The 17,694-nt window shown below is 27.8% G+C and overlaps 1 protein-coding gene across 5 annotated transcripts in view; it reads left to right on the top strand.

Annotated features, from left to right (window-relative positions):
* The window catches only part of LOC107443073 (serine-rich adhesin for platelets), an 80,447-nt gene that overhangs the window by 24,078 nt on the left and 38,675 nt on the right, over positions 1-17,694 (top strand). The window contains exon 1 of one of the 5 annotated variants that reach the window (XM_043046396.2): positions 2,831-2,921. The exons of 2 other annotated variants lie outside the window; for them this stretch is intronic. The gene's annotated coding sequence lies outside the window, so the exon portion shown is untranslated. Of the gene's footprint in view, positions 1-2,830; positions 2,922-11,679; positions 11,752-13,911; positions 14,117-17,694 lie in introns of those variants that run through there. 2 more of the 5 variants (XM_043046394.2, XM_043046392.2) reach the window with 2 other exon arrangements.

Raw genomic sequence — 17,694 nt, 5'->3', positions numbered from 1 at the left:
TAATAGTTATAATTTGCAATGTTATTAAGAAAAAAAGGAAACTGAATTCGTCATTTGTGGCTGTTTAACTAAGCTGATTACGAGAGAGAAAGACATTTCAACGAACTGTTCCACATTTTCTATGAATGCATTCGTTAGCTTTTTATTGGGTATGCATGACTCATAAGTTGTTTGTTTCCAACAATATAAGGTCTGATAAAAAATGATTCCGTTAATTAAATTCTTGTCGTCTAACCTAAATATTATTCATAATTTACAATAACTTATCATTTATCATCAAATAAAACAGAAATTTTATTTAAAAATAATTATTTTTATTTTATAAGAAATTTAATTTTTTAATAGTTTATTAAAAAATAACCAATTTTATTTTAAAAAAATAAAAGGCTTCGTTTTCATATTTATAATGCTGAATTAAAAAAATTTACTATCGCTAATTATGGTAAAACCAGAGAGATATTAATATACTCTAAAAGTGTGTATTATTTCTGATTATGGCCAACTCTAATGGTATTTAGCTTAGATACAGGGTTAAAGAAAAATAACAGAGTGTGTTGGAAACCTTGATTTTAGAAAAACAGTAGATTAAAAAATATTCATTTGTTGACCAAAAGAGTGAGACCATAAGTAAGATGTAAAAATTTTATTAAAATCGGAAAACCGTGAACTTATTTAATTAAAAAAAAAAAAAAAAAAAAAAAAACACTAGATTCGACGTAAAGCAAGAGCAATTTTTAAATTTTTTTAAATTTTTTTCCTCCTTAAATTAATTGAAATTCACAGGTAATTTTTCAAAATTATTTTAGAATATTTTTTTGTTAAATTTTTTTTTTGATATCTGTATTTAAATTTCAGAATTTCATTTCTAGGGGTCCTGAGTAAATATCTGTGATATTTGTTGCAATTATATTCAGTACTTTTAACAGTTGAGCTGAAAAGTTCGTAGGCTGACACATAGATGGGGCTACTATTATTAAATACATATGATTTTTAGTTAGTTCTAACCTTTGAAAGACACGTGTATAAATTTGACAGCTTTCGGACTATTAGTTTGTGAGATATAGTATTTTTAGTGAAGTAACTTTTGTTAGTTTAAAAACAACGGATGAAAAGGAATTTCGTGTGTTTTTAAAGCATTGTTTTTTAGCGAAAAAAAAATACTCTTGAAGCCAAGACTTGGCTTGGGAAACATTATTCGGACTCTGTACCAGGAAAATCAACCATTGAGAAGAGGTTTGCTAAGTTTAAACGAGGCGAAATGAGCACCGACTACGATGCACACAGTAGTCGCCCCAAAGAGGCTGTTACCGACGAAAGCATCAAAAAAGTCCACAAAATAATTTTAGATTACCATAAAGTGAAGTTGATCAAAATATCTGAGACTCTAAAGACATCAAAGGAACGTGTTGAACATATCGTGAATGAATATTTGGGTATGCGAAAGCTCTAGGCGTGGTGAAGAAAGTGGGTGCCGCACGAGCTCCCAATTGGACAAAAACAACAACGAATTGATGATTCTGAGCTGTGTTTGAAGCTGTTTAATCGTAATAAACCGGAATTTATGCATCAATATGGGACAATGGGTGAAACATGGCTCCATAATTTCCCACCGGAGTCCAACCGACTGTCAGCCTAGTGAACTGCGCGAGACGAACCAACTCCAAAGCGTGGAAAGACGCAACAGTCAGCTGGCAAAGTTATGGCGTCAGTATTTTGGGATGCTCATGGTATAATATTCATTGAGTATCTTGAAAAGGGAAAAACCATCAACAGCGACTATTACATAGCGTTATTGGAGCGTTTGAACTACGAAATCGCAGAAAAACGGCCCCATTTGAAGAAGAAGAAAGTGCTCTTTCATCAAGACAATGCACCGTGTCACAAGTCAATGAAAACGATGGCAAAATTATATGAATTGGTCTTCGAATTGCTTCCGCATCCACCTTATTCTCCAGATCTGGTCCCCAGCGACTTTTTCCTGTTCTCAGACCTCAAGAGAATGCTTGCTGGAAAGAAATTTGGCACCGATGAAGAAGTAATCACCGAAACAAAGGCCTATTTTCAGGCCAAAGACAAATCGTACTATAAAAGTGGTATCGAAAAATTATATGACCGCTATAATAGTTGTATCGCCCTTGAAGGAAACTATATTGAATAATAAAATGGAATTTTGTCAAAAAAATTTTTTTTTTCTATGTTAACCTGCGAACTTTTCAGCCCAACTGTAGCAATGTTCCAAACACTTTCTATTATTGTTGAAAAAACTTGATTCTGGTAAAAAAAAAAAAAAAAAAAAAAAATCAACCATAAATCTTGTAATAAAACTAAAGCAAACGGTATTCAAAACATTCCATTTTATATTTTTCCCGAATTTTTACCGAAAACTCTGTTTTTCAAAATTATATTTCATATTACCACAGATTTATAAAAAAATACTTTAACTGAAAAGTAAATTTAATCAAGTAAATGGTTTTTCATACTATGCTCTAAAGGTCTAACGTATCATGATAAAATTACCAAATTTTGCGACATTTACCAAATTTTATCGCATATTATAAAAATATATTTTATTGTTAGTTTTATCAAAATAATTTTATTAAAGCACTTCGGTAAAAATGACCTAGAGTTTCGTGTTCCCATCGAGCCAGAAACACGTTAAATTATACCACATTCTGGCTGTTTTGACCATACTTTTTTCTCTGTTTAAATTTAACACATTTATTTTTTTTTAAATTTTCATTATTTATATCTTGTAAGGAGTTTTTAATCTAATTCCTTCCGGGAAGCAAAACTACAGCTATAAAACTACGGATGTCCGCTGTTTTTATTTGTTGGTCTTCTGATATTTGAGCAGACTGTGAAAGTTGTTTGATTTGTTTATTGAGAAGCAGGTGTATTTTCATTCATACTTCTGATTATAGGTAAATTGATGTCCTTTTTACTTTATTCAATCCAAGCGATAAAGGGGGAAACAGGTCGCTTCGGGCCAAGCACCTTTATTTCTCCAGAATTCGCTGGTAAATAGCTCACTTTCGTTGAAATCAACGATAAAATTGTAGGCCGTGAAAGCATTATATTTTCGTGCAAATTTGTGCTAGCTTCTCTTGTGAGCTTATTCAATCAGTTATTGTTTGAGTTTGTAAGCTGAAATACAGTTATAGCTAATTCATACTTCAAAATTTTCGTTTTGTAAATTGAATTATAAATTCAAATAAAAATTGTAAGCACTGCAAAAAAATTTCAAATTGAACTACGATATAAAGTACCAACACTTTTTACTGTAACATTTTACAGAACAATGTAAGGGAATGTGATATGCCATAATTTTTACAGCAATATTTACTGTGAAATCGCCAAATCCCTGTAATTAAATAAGTATTACTATAAAAATTACGGTACGAAATTTTACGGTAAAAAATAGATTTTGCAGTAAAATGGATTTTATGGATGCTGAACTCAGGATGCTAGTGTTTTTTACCGTAATTTTTTATTGAGTAGTATGGGATAATCTATGTATTTTTTCATTATGAATTTTTTTTTCTTTGCAATTTTATGATCGCAGAATCTTAACTCAATTTTTGAATTCTGAATTCGCCCATTCCATTTTTTTTCACACACAAAATATTTCTTTTGTATATTCTATTGTTATAAAAATCTAAACAAAAATGTCTAAATGAATTATCGTAGAAACTCGGTTAGCTGTCAAAATTTTTCTTCTTCCGTGAATAATGTTTTATTATAATTTTATGATTGCTGAATCACGACTCAATTTTTGATTACTGAATTTTGGCAATTCCATTTTCTTCATAAATTAAAAACCTTATCTTTTTGTTTTATATATTTTCTAACTTCCACATGTAACAATGAGTTGTAATAATTTCCATTTAAAGTGGTAAAAAAACCTGTGATTGTCTAAAGTAAGGACGCAATAATGAATTAAAAGATGATATGGATATTTTCAAATTTTTTTAATAAATGTTCTAAAGTTTACTAAAAAAATTAGTGAAATAAACTCTAATAAACTTAGAACTTGTATTGTTCATGACGTAAGTCACTTCTGGTAAATGTTATACCAGAGGTGATTATAGTATAATTATAGTATATTTTTATTCAATTTAGTTAAAAAGAAAAAACTATCATCTGTATTGTATTATTATTGTATTGCAGGTGCTCAGAGGGAATTGTATTTAAAAACTATCAAGGTTTATTAATTTAAAAATAAAATTATATATATGCTTACCTGATCACTGTATGAAAGTAAAAATTACATTAATAATGTACAATGTGCAAAAAAGAAAAAAAAAGAAAAGAAAAAAGCATTACTTAGAATTGAATTGAATGATTGGATCTTCATTTTTTAGAACTCAATGGTTTGAGGGTGTGACCTCAAATATTTTAGTGCAGAATTGCTCAAATTAGTGCATTAGTAAATTTAAGGTCACCCTTTTGAAATTTTAAGATCGGGTTCTAAAACATGAAGATCCGATCATTAGATCAAAAGATATTTATGGTGGTTCTTTTTTTATTTTGCGCTGTGTGCACATGCTGTTATAGTTAGATGATAATTGACTAGAAATTGTAAAAACTTTGGCTGTGAGTATGGAAAACGATGTTTTCAGAAGTTAGTGACGTCTTATTTCGTCAAGCTGTACGTCAATGAAATATTCATTGTATCTTTTACATTTATATTTTAGCTAGCTTATCTCCCAGGAAAATTTAATCAAATTTCTTTGTTTCCAGATAATTGAAAAACAATAAAAAAATCGATTATTAATAATAATTTCACAGTATAGTATTCCAGCTTCCTTGACGGTAATCCCGCTATCATGAACTGACGTATCGAACTTGTTTTCATATTTTATCCTATTTAAAATGTCTCTTCATAATAGAGGAAATTCTTATTTTCAGTATCAAATCTGAGGTTTATGGTCAAAAATTTAAATTAGTTTTATTACATAGATGCTGAGATTTCATCAGTATTACGCTCGTCTACAATTACTATGACTTATCCTTAACATTCTAACTACGTAAGCAAGGAAAGCTGTCCGAGGTTAACATTTGACTAGATCATACTATTAATCTCAAGGTGACTTTTTACGCTTTGCCTTTTCAGTGGTGGAAATTATTTTCAAAAAATAAATATTATTTTAATTTTGTCCTGTTCTGTTGAGCTGTTATCGAAACTTCTTCATGCATTCGTATATTTATTTCCTGGACACTCATGCATGCATCGATTGGCCTGTATTCACATAAACGCAGATTTTACCATACAATATTTTAAATAATTAAAAAAAAATTAAACTTTAATTACTGTAATTGAGTTAGTGCCATGAAAATTATTTAATTATTTTTATTTACCACACTTAGATAAAAATTTAAGGTAGATTGGTATTTGGATTCATTATGTATTGTTCACAACCGTTTTGGAAAATATAGTTTCTAGATTTCTCGTTTAAATTTTTAATTATTAGTTTATTTATAGTACAGTGCAAGAGATTCCAGATCAAATTACAGTAGAAAGTACCGTCACTTAGGGAGTCGGTATTTTTTTTACCATAAAATCTATTTTTACCGGAACATGTTACAGAGTAAGAAATCTGATGGATCGTAATATTTACAGTAATGATCACAGTAAAATCACTAACACTCTAACTAAATAAATATTACTGTAAAAATATATCATATAGTATATTATATAGTATATAGTATATTATATAGTTTATAGTATATTATATAGTATATAGTATATTATATATCATATAATATATTACTGTAAAACTTGATTGGTACTATAAAAATTTTGGTATAATATTTTAGAGCAAATATGGATTTTAAGTTAAAATGGATTTTACGGATGATGCACCCAAAATGCTGGAACTTTATACCGTAATTTAATCCGAAATTTTTTACGGTGTATTTCAGTCAAAGAACTGGTGATCATTTTCGGTGATTCGAATTTTATAACCTACATTTATGAATGTTTACTTGAAATGTGCAAAATGAATACATTAAAATTGTTTTTCCTCTTTTATTTGTAACATTGTTGAGTTTCTTAAAATTGTAAAGCAATTAAGCAACTCCAAAATATCAAAGTAATTTATTAATGTATCAATATAATTAATTTCATTATAGAAACCATCAAACTATTAATTATGAGTGCATTAATTATAAAAAAAGAAGGTAAAAACCATATATTTAATCTCGTTTAACCATTGCTCGAAAAATACAGAACTGGTATCAGAGTTGGCATAATTTAAATCACTTGATTTTTTAAAAAAAAAATCATAGATTTAAATCAATTGATTTTTTTCAAATAATTCATTATATTTTTAAAATATATTTTAAAAATGTAATGACCATAATATAATGACTACTCAAATATATTTTTAGGATGTTTATCCAAAGAAATAATAAAAGGCTAAATTATTATATTTCTAAACAGACTAATAAATGAATAGAATTAGAGACTTAAAAGTTGATAAGAGTAACTTTAAACTGTTAAATTATGATTTTCCTTTAGCTGTATGTAAATTAATTTGCTGGTCATAAAGATATTTCATTATATCAAGTTAGTTTTATGTTTATTTAATTGCTTTTAAAACGTATGGAATACATTATTAGTGTTTACCAACATTAAAGAAAGACCTGTTCTGCCCAAAGAAACTTACAAAAAAATTTTTTCTTAAAATGTATTCTGATCTGAACTAATTTACTCTTCATTGGGTATCTAATTGACCATTTGCCAACCTGTCTTTAAAATTTTAGGATGTTTAGCTTGAACAAAAGTAACCGTGATTTTATTCATTCAATGGTTAGTTTGTAATTATCAAAACAATGATTTTTGAAACACTTTAATTCGAAATACCTACTGTTTTAGCTATATTATTCTCTTTAAATAACATTAAATACTATTAATATAATGTATAAGATAATTTGGTTTGTAAATATAAAAAAATATATACATAAAAATTCTGATTTTTTCTATTTGAAAAAAATAATGAATTTTGCCAACCCTGGTGCTCATTTAAATTAAAGAAGAAATTTAAATTTCATTCTAAAATGGTTTGAAAAAATAGGAGTTGAAGTCAAATATTGCTACTATTACTTTGTAACTTGATTATTACTTTTTTTAAAAAATTTTTATGCTTTCCAATGTTCGAAAAACAATATCTGTTCAGCTTGCTTTTGTCTGCAACTCTTCATTTTCAGGAGTGTTTTGCAATTTAGTTCGAACTACATCTTATTTTTCGAAGGTCGTTAAAAACACATTAGGTATAACATTTGTGAGTTGCTTTGCTTCTTCCTGAAGTCACAGGGAGAAAAAAATCAAATTAAGAAGCTTTGTGGAAAAGAAATTTTTGTTTATGGAAATGCCACAAAAGTTTTTACAGGAAATTTACTTCAGCATCAAGGTGTGTATATTTGAAGAGTAGTAACGGGAAATTCCCTTAACAATCTATGTGTGTTATTGCGTCTCAATATTGTGACATTATTGAGTTTACAACTGAGGAAAATCATTAGAAGACAATAATAGCTTTTGAATTTTGCTCCTGCAAGTTTATTTATTTACATTCATTTCAATAATTTATAGTAAGAATTTTCTTTTCTTTATCAAGTTCAAGTTGGTTCTCAATTAACAGTTTAGAGGAGCTTTCGTCAATTACACTTTTCACGGTAACAATTACAAGCAAAATTGCAATTCGGTGCATGAATTGCATTTTATCTTTTTATTTCCTTTATTTACTAATTATAGGGCAGTAAATAATCAAATTATTTCTCATTATTGTGTAGTTACGTTTTAAATTATTTATTAAAATTAAAAAAATCTTTCTCTTTCCGACGTCTTAGAACTTACTTTCTTAGAGTAAAAACAGGTCTCACGACTCCTAGGTACCTAGTAGTATTCCAAAGAATATATATATTCTTTGGAATATATATATTCTTCAAAGAATATATAAGTGAATATATATATTCACCTGTATATTCTTTGTAGTATTCTTTCTTACCCTTTTACACCTCTTTATTACGCTGTTTGATGTCTATGGTAAATAAGTTAAATATGTAGTACACTGTAAAGAACTTCGGATCAAATTACGGTAAAAAACACTGGCATCCTGAGTGCAGCATCCGTAAAAACCGTAAAATTTCACCTAAAAATTTTATAGCGTAATTTTTACAGTAATATTTACATAATTACAGTGATTAAGTTAATTTACTGTAAGTATTTCCTATTATCGTATAAGAATTACCGTACATCAGATTTTTTTTCCGAAAAACTTTATCGTAGAAATGGTTTTTACGGTAAGTTTACATTGTAAAAAATTACAATATGCAAATGGCCCCCTGAGTGTTGGTACTTCTTACAGCAGTTTGATACGGAATTTTTACAGTGTATATCGTTTAAGTTTGGCGCACTAAGACCGATTTCAACCCTTGCGTTATTAAATTTAATTGACATATGATCGTATTTCTTTGAGCTACTCTTATAAAAAATTGAAAATGATTACTTTATTTCTGTGGCAGAAAACTGAGTGTTATTCTGTTCACTCAGCTCAAATTTTTGATTTTTAAATCTTAGTAATAGACTATATAATATATATTTTTTTCAGTTTATACCAATATACTTAAAATTTTTATTAAATGAATATTCATCAATTTGAGTGTTAACTTAAATCCAAATAAATACAAAATTTAGGGTGAATCAAAATATTTTAAAAACGCAAAAATAATTTTAACCTTCATCTATGTATGATTAAATTTGACAACTTTCTTTTTATCAAGTTTTTCTTTCACTTTCTGAAAATGCTTATTAACTGATGTTTTTCAAAGCTAAAATTTTTTGCGAAGCTTGAATTTATTATACATTTTAAAGCCTATTTTTCTTTTTGATATTTTTATTAGAAGTGAAGTAGACTAGAAGCGAAGGCTATTTTTGACAAATATTTTTCGTACATCGACCATGATTGTTTCCACGAAATTAACGAATAAATGACGCATTGTTATTAGAATACAGTGCTCGTCAAAGCTGTCAAACTCTTGACAACTGAATACTTTGATTGATCTACGCAACATGATCATGAGTGAATCGTTTTTGGAAAAATTGAGAGCATTGATCTCGTAATTTAATATTATCCACATCAGTTATTGGCACCTTATCTAAAGTTTACTAGCGAAATGGTAGATAAAGGTTGTCAAAAAATATTTTCTTTTCAATGAAAACCTTTTTAATGTCTTCAATTATTATTCAATCTGTCTATTTGAATCCCAAAACCGTATAATTTTGTGATGGCTTTTTCATGACAATAGGATTTTATTCTTGATCTTTCAGCGTGTCTAGGTTAATATGTTTTCAGAGTTATCCTGATTCTCTTATTTTAAATGGAAATTTATATTAATTTACCTTTTAAGTTTATAATTAGAAGAAAAAAAATCAATTCTGTAAAAACAATTATCAAAAGTATAAGTAAATTTTTTTTGTTTTGTTTCTGTAACATTGTTTTTTTAAATTCTTGAGAAAAATATTCGAATAACTACTATATACACCGAATAACTACTATTATACACCTATTAAAGTATATTACAACTAGGTTGTTCTATAAAATGTAAATGTGTAAATATTACTGACATAGTAATTATGGAGTTTTAATTTTAGCTCAATGTATACTGAGAAAAAAAAGTACTGTCAAAACTACCAGAATATGGTAATAATAACCGTGTTTCTGGCTCTACGAGAACACCAGAAAGCTCGTTAATTTTCATTGTAGCACTTTGGTAATGATTTCGGTGAAACTATCNTACACTATGTACTATTATTTTAATAAATGTTCAAAATCATAAAATAAATGTACTTTTACTTTTATGGGGGTCGATGGAGATTTCGAAAAATTATGTAGGGGTCGACGATCAAAAAAGTTTGGCAACCCCTGCCTTAGAGCATGGCATAACAATCGGTTAAATTTACTATTCAGTTTTGTGTATTTTACTAAATGTATGGCAATAAGAAATATAATTTTAAGAATCGAAATTTCCGGTGAATAGAAAAATTACTAAATTAATGTTTTAATTACCGTATATTTTAGTTTTTATTATCAGAATAATAATTTTCTTTTCTTTTCTTTTTTTTTTCACCAGAAATGTCATTACCATACAGCTCGGTAATTTTATCAGAATTTTTTTTCTCCTTTCATAAATAATGTTTTTTTAAATTTTTTTTTTAATCTACTTTTTTATTTTTTATTTTTATTTTGAAGAGGTTAAAGAACTTTTGGATCCGAAATGAAGCTGAATATTTAACATTAATTGAAATTAATAAATGATTTCTTACATCATCCTTTAATTAATTAATGTTTTATTTACGCGTAGGGAGTCTTATTTTTGCGATTCCTGGTGTTTATTAGGCTGTCATACTTCCACTGACGCAGCAGGAACGGTTGTAGACCTCACTGTTTTCTGCGATTTTAATTGATTTATGCTACATTCAAACCAAATCAAAGTTTTCCAATGAGCTTATTTGCTACTAAAACTAATTCCATCTCTGTAATTGTGAACTTTCCGTTAATGTAAAATTTCGTGTCGCAAAAAAATTTCGAATTTCTGTACTTGATAATTTTTGAATTGTTGATGCAAATAGAATAAATTTATTTATCTGCTTTTGCACTTCATTATATCATTCTTTTCTTATGCAAAAACCGAAGTGTTTAAGTATTTAATAAGAATAATATTTATTTTATTTAATTTACTACAAACTTTTACATACTCAGTAAAAAAATCCGAATTCAATTGCGAAGTACCAGCACTTTGGGTGCATTAATCGTAAAATCCATTTCACCGTAAAATACTATATTGCAATTTTTGCAGTGTGTTTATTTAATTAGAGTGATTAAATGATTCTACGTTAGTTATTTTAGTAAAAATTATGGTCTATCAGATTTAACATGTTCCCGTAAAAATACATGTTAAGGAAAAAGTATCTGCACCCTAATGCCGGTACTTTTTACCGTAATTTTATTCGGAATTTTTTACAGTGCAGTCAATTTTTTCTTTCTATTTATGTAGTTTTATTACCAATTGATTCTTAAGGATTTCGGAAAAAATCAGTTTAAGAATTAAAAATATTAAGAAATAAAAATATTATAATAAAAATAAAATAATAGAAAATAAAATAATAAAATAAATAATAAATGTATTAATGAATAAATAAATGTTCATTCTATTTTTAGTTAAGTGTTTTGTCTCTTTTTTAGTAATTCTTTCTTCAATATAAGGACATTTTATGAGTTATTATTTATTTGAATAAGTGCCTATATTTTGTTGATCCCAACCGAAAGATTCCAACATTTAACAACTGAACCAGAAAAATATCTGAAAGAAAAGTATTTAGGAAATTTCTGTTGCAAATAATCTATGATTATTGTCCTGCTTTTGATACTTGGTTTTATTCCTGTTGAAGAATCTTTATAGTTTTTTATAAGTATAACTGATCATAAATAAAAATTGAGGAGAACAGAAATTTCTTAAATAAAAAAAAGGGTTTCTTACTTTAGGAAAAGAAATAACAGTCAGAGTTTCCAGTGTAGAAAATTTTCACCGTTCACTTAAAATCATTTCTACTTGATTTGATAAGAAAGTTGATAAGGTAGTGTTTATTTTGATGCGTAATGTGTGTATTGCTTTACCTATTTGAGATATTCAGAGTAGGAAATATTTGTGGTCTGTGCTTAACGTCGTACTTGGTTTTGGAAAAACACAGCGGTAAAGTACTTTCCATTTCCAACTTTTTACAATGAATAATTAACAATTTTAATCAGAATTATTTTTTTGCTTTTCAACAAGTATTTTCTTAATTACGATTATTTACTTATTTACTTTATTATTATTCTTATTTACTTTGTTCAATAATTTGGTTTTAAAATAACATGAATTAAAAGTGGATAGGAGATAATAGATGATTTATTTAGTCGATCTTACTTGTTCCACACATCATTGGTTTAAGAAAATGTTTATTTTTTAATTTTCACGTGGCATAAAAATACTTTGATGTTTCTAAATTTAAAGTATTGGGGATAATGGATTTTATATTTTATAGCCGTCGTTGAACAGTTGATCCAATTTTGGGTTTACGACTATTAATGTTCAACTCCGTACCCTTGTAATTTCGAACCCAATCCAGAAGACAAGGGAACTCCTGGATCAAGGATTGGGAGAAATTTGCCTTCCTGGTGGACTTTTTAAAGGAACTAACCAGCATTTGCGTAACATGGAGAGGAAAACTGCGGAAACTTCTCACTGTTAGCCTGACGGCATGGGGACTTTAACTCATGATCCGTCAACCACTGAGGATATTTTATGTCAGCACTGTGGTCGGTGCTAGCCGGATGCGGAATTCGTATCGACCAGCCATCCCTGGGATTCGAACCCGGTTCACCTCATTCGAAGGTGAACGCTCTATACCCTGAGCTGATGATTGAGATGATTAAAGATTAAATAGTAATTAAAGAATAAATGAAAGATAATTAATTGATAATTTAAAGGATTGGGATATTTTGTGCATATGCTTAATTTAAGATTTTTCAATAAAAAAAATCCCTTTTCTAGAAATGATAGTTATATTATAAGTTCATGGAAAATTACGCATTTATGCGCTTTTTGTTTATAATTTATCTATTGTATATATATTGTATATATATATATATATATTAAGAAAAGTTGTCAAAGCTGTTAGTATATAAAACTGTAAAAGATTTCATTCTCGGAATTTTTTAAAATTTCTCAGAAAAAACTCAGAAAAGTTACCTGTATCCTCAGTTAAAAGCATAATAAGCTCCAAAAATGGTTTAAATTAAAATAAATTTTAATTTTATAGATTTTTTACATTATCCATTTTCATTTTTCCTTCAAAATGAAGTTGAATGTTTATAATTACTTCAATATGAAGTTGAATGCTTGGTTTAAAAAAATTATCAAAAACAAGTTTATTGTTTTTTCATCGATACCTAATCTCTTTTATTCTCTTGCCCGTTATGATTACGTTAGCATTGTAATTTATTACTACGTGAGATGTATGACAACACCCTTCTTGCTTTAAATCGCCTAAATTTAGCTCATTTCCAAAGAAATTCATATGCCAAAGCGTATCAGTTCATATTCAAGTCAGTGTTTATGACGTAACATATGTGAACCTGTATCAATCTGTTTCTAAGAAATCTTATGAAATTGATGAATCTTATATTTTTTTTATTTTAAAAATGAATGACTGTCAACGATTCAGGTGTATTGATGAAATAATTTTTCATCTAGTTGTTTACCGTTTTGATTTAGGCGGACTTATCCTCACTGTATCCAAGTTGTTCATATTCAAAGTAGAAAATATTAAGAAGTATACATTTAATACTCAAGACTGAGCTTTAGTAAGAGGATAGATTGGTGACCCGGTGATGTCTTTATTATATATGCAACAGTCAGTTCTATCTTCCATCGTAAGTGTGACGGAGAATGAGTGTTCTAATATCGATTTTAAATTATCCTTGATACGGTTCAGCATTAATTCATCGTCAAAATCACCATAACTCTGTTGCGATATTATTTTTTAATAAATTGTACTTTTCAATAAAATTTTCTTTTGATAAGGATCATTTTTCCTATTTTTTTTTAGAATGCTACAATCAATCGTCCATTCCTCTACAATGCCTGACCTTTCACTTTCATAACATCACATTATGATGTTGGTTATATTATGAGTCAATTGATTTCCGGATTATGAGTACTAATGCATCTGTTGTTTTTCTGGTCTCTTCCCGACCCACGGAACAATGCTTTAGGGGCAGCAGCAGCCGCCCTTGAATTATCGATTTGGATTTTCTGATAATTCTTTCTGTTAAGTCTCCCCTTTCTACGTCCAACTGCACCCTCCCCTCATTCGACAAGTCTCTCTCTCCTGCCTCCACCCATATGTATCTCGTTTGCAGTTTTTTCACCATATACATACTCAACCCCCAGTCTCTTGAATCTTCCGTAGTGGGTGGGTTGGTTGCGTAGGACGCTGGGGAGATTCACACGTATGCAGGTTTTGTGAGATCCAGGCATTCGGTTTTGCGTGGTCTGTTTATTTTGCTGAATGGTGAGCTCATTTATTATTCATAATTAATGTCCTATTATGAATGTTTATGCTGTACTTAAATTTTATAACGCATTCTTTTTGATGAATAAATAATATTAGTGCATAAAACTTTTACGTAACGTTTTAAATTCAACATATGATCTGCAAAACATTAGTTGGAGAAGAAGAGCGAAATTAAATATAAAGTCACAAATGGCATTTCAATATTGTGTTACTAAAAATGTGTCTGTAGATCAAGGAAAAAAATGTTTGAGATTTAGGTTTCAGCTGTGGATATCAGTGATTTCTTTAAAAAAATGTATTTCAAAACGTTGGAAAAAAAGTGGAATAGTAACAGAATTTGAAAAGTCTCAAATGTTATTTTAATGCTGTGGTGTTACTAAAAATATGTCAGTAGATCTAAGAAAAAATGATTTAGGTTTATTTTTTAGCCGTGGATATCAGTGATTTCTTAAGAAAAAAAGGTATTTTTAAACGATGAAAAGGAAGTATACTTCTCTGATACTCCTAATTCCGATTCCGTATTCTTCTTTTCTTAACATACTAATAAAATTCTTAATTCAATTTCCTTTTTTATAATTTCGCTTTCTGGATGTGTTATAGAAAAAAAGAAATGAAATATGTTTTTGAACTAATTTTTATATTACTACATACCGTTATTTTAACGTTTGATATAGTGAGTTGATAGATAAAGATAGATAGCGAATTGATGAATCAGAGGATAATAAGTAAATCGGTTTGTAAGTAAATGGGTTAATTGACGAATCTGTGAACTGGAATATTGATTAATGAGTAAATTACTTTATAAATAGATATAAATTTGTAAATTTTATGTACAGCAATCGACAAGCACAATTTTTTTTATAATATTCCAAAGCGAGTTACAAGCAAACTATGCATCCTGTATAGATTCTGTTAAGAATGATTGAGAAGATAAGTAAACCGGTTTGTAAGTGAATGAGTTAATTGACGAATCTGTGAACTGGAATATTGGTAAATGAGTAAATTACTTTATAAATAAATATAAATCTGTAAGTTTGATATACGACAATTGACGAACAAAAATTTTTTTATAATATTCCAATGCGAGTTACAAGCGAACTACACATCCTGTATAGATTCTGTAAAAAATGATTGAGCAAGTGATACTAAAGATAAGTAATTCTCATTTAGCGTGAGTCATTTTACAGGTTGATTCATAAATTATTAGGAAGTATTTGGGCTATTGTCATAAAGAAATTACTGATTCGAATTATGCAAAATTTTATGAGAAATAATATCTGAAATTAAATAAAAAATTGGTTAATTTTTTTTCGAAATTAATTTAAAAGAACAATAAACAAATTTATTAAATTTTAAATCAATTTTAAATTCATAAAATGATAAAGAATTCTAAATATTTTTGAAATGTCTAACAAATTTTTTTATTGCGTTGGTGCTCAATTTTTTTTCTTCAAATTTAAAAATTTTAATGATTATTCAAATTTAAAATGATTATAGTCAAGCTTCTTATTCAATAGTTTTCGAGTAACAGTCTACAAAATCTTCCTGTTATTTTAGAATCAGTGTTACGCTCAATTCATTTAAGTTTCAATTACTATATGTTTGTATATATTTTTTTTACCTAATATATTGCTATTAATAGCAAAACATCTTACAATTTATTGTTGAAAAATGCACTTTAATCCGGAAATTTGAATTAACATTCTGACAACTAATTAAATTTCATTGGTTGTCAATATATCTAATTTAGTTGTTGAATGAAAGAAAATCTATAATAGCATAAGCACTTTTCTTTCCTTTAAAAACACTTGATTTTTGTCATCCTATTTTTCTATTACCAGTTTTTAATGTAGAAAAAAAATACTTTTCAATGGTAAAACGTCTTGTAGATATATGTAAATTACTTTCCTTTCGAATTTTTTTTCTTCAATTATCTTACAGATTGAATTTATGGTGATAATATAAATATACAAATATTCTATTTAAATAGAGATTCTGGTTTATTTGTACGATTTTAAGGTGATAGCTGTTAATTTATTTAATTTTTTTAAATGGTTTTCAATTCACAAATTTTAAACAAATTTAGTCGAATAATTCCTGAGAAATCGAATTTTTTAAACACGCAACTTTTTTTAAGTTCAATTTTTGGGACCTATTCAACCGATTTCACTAAAAAAATTTCGTTTTGCCGTTTTAAATTGCATTCTTTAAAATGATGCAAGAAATTGTGTACCTTACAATTCAAGTTTTTAGATTATTATTAAAAAAATAATGAATATTTGCTAAAAGTTCCATTTTCCATGGAATTACATTTGGATAAACGAATATTATCGTTGTGTGCAAAAATGTTTTGATTCGCTTAAAAAGATCTCAAAATATGGTAAAATACGCAATTTTTTGTTGTTATTTCATTTACGGATGTTTTTTGAGGTTATTCTTATATGAGATAACACTTTTCAGGGAATAATATGCTATTTTTTTTTTTTAACTGTTTAGAGTTTATGAGAGTTATTCACGGCTGTTAGGTTAAATTTTTTTCTGTCTTTAGCTTATGCTAGTTAAGAATTAATAGCGCAAAATGTTCATATGGTGAAAAAAGAATCATGCTTTTGTTTGTAAAAATTAAAAGCAATTGTTATTAAATTTTTGAAATGCTGCTCCAAAACTGCATTGTTTCAAATCATAGAATAAAAAAAATTGAGGAGAAAATTTTTTAATTATTCATTAGTTTTATGATTTTCATCAAAGCAGAAAAATGCCGCCATGTTGCGTTTTTTTTAAAAATTTTTTAAAGTTTAATAATATTTAAGCTAGGGGACGAATTAGAGCCAAAACACGTCTTTAAGGCAAGATAGTACTTATAATTTAAAATTATAGCTTTACTTTGAGTTAAAGCAACTTGGCTTTTTTATATTCCTTGGCGAAAGGGTTTCGAAAAGCGCCCTTAAATCGCCAAATATTATTTCTATTCATGGTAAATTTTTCCATGAACTTTAGTTTATTTTTTCCCCCTTTAAACTTTGATATTTTTTCCAAAACGTAAAAGAAAGAAAAGAATGTACGATGTTATAAATTGCTCTTAAAAAAAGAAGAAGAAAAAAAAAAGAAAGAGTTTTCTATTCTTTGCTCTCGTGTTTAGATATATGCATATTAGCTGTTTCCTTTTGACCTGGCCAAGATCATTATCTTCCAAAACAATCTTTTTTCTTCGGGATGGATTCGTGAAGTCGTTGTTACGTGGTCAACTGCTGAAAGGAAGGCCAATATACTTCTTTGTAAGGATTTTAAGTAGTATTCATGAACTTTATATCTGTGTTTCTCAATTCAATAACATGTAGTACCTTAAGGTTGAGGTAATCTTGACAAAAACATGCATCAGCTTTAGAAATCTCCTTTCGTTGAATGTTTAATTAATTTATTTTTATCCTTACTTTTAGTTGATATATTCGAATTTTTTTTCATTTCCTCGCAATTTTTAATAACCAGTCGGAAAAATTTAGTATAATTAGTTTAATGCAATAATTAGTTTTTTTAAACTGAGATCTGTTAAAAAATGGTATGCATTTTAAAAGTTA

Source organism: Parasteatoda tepidariorum, chromosome 10 (assembly GCF_043381705.1).
Source record: "Parasteatoda tepidariorum isolate YZ-2023 chromosome 10, CAS_Ptep_4.0, whole genome shotgun sequence".
Classification (NCBI taxonomy): domain Eukaryota; kingdom Metazoa; phylum Arthropoda; class Arachnida; order Araneae; family Theridiidae; genus Parasteatoda; species Parasteatoda tepidariorum.
The sequence above is the reverse complement of the archived record's forward strand: the minus strand, read 5'-3'. Positions and strand labels throughout refer to the sequence as shown.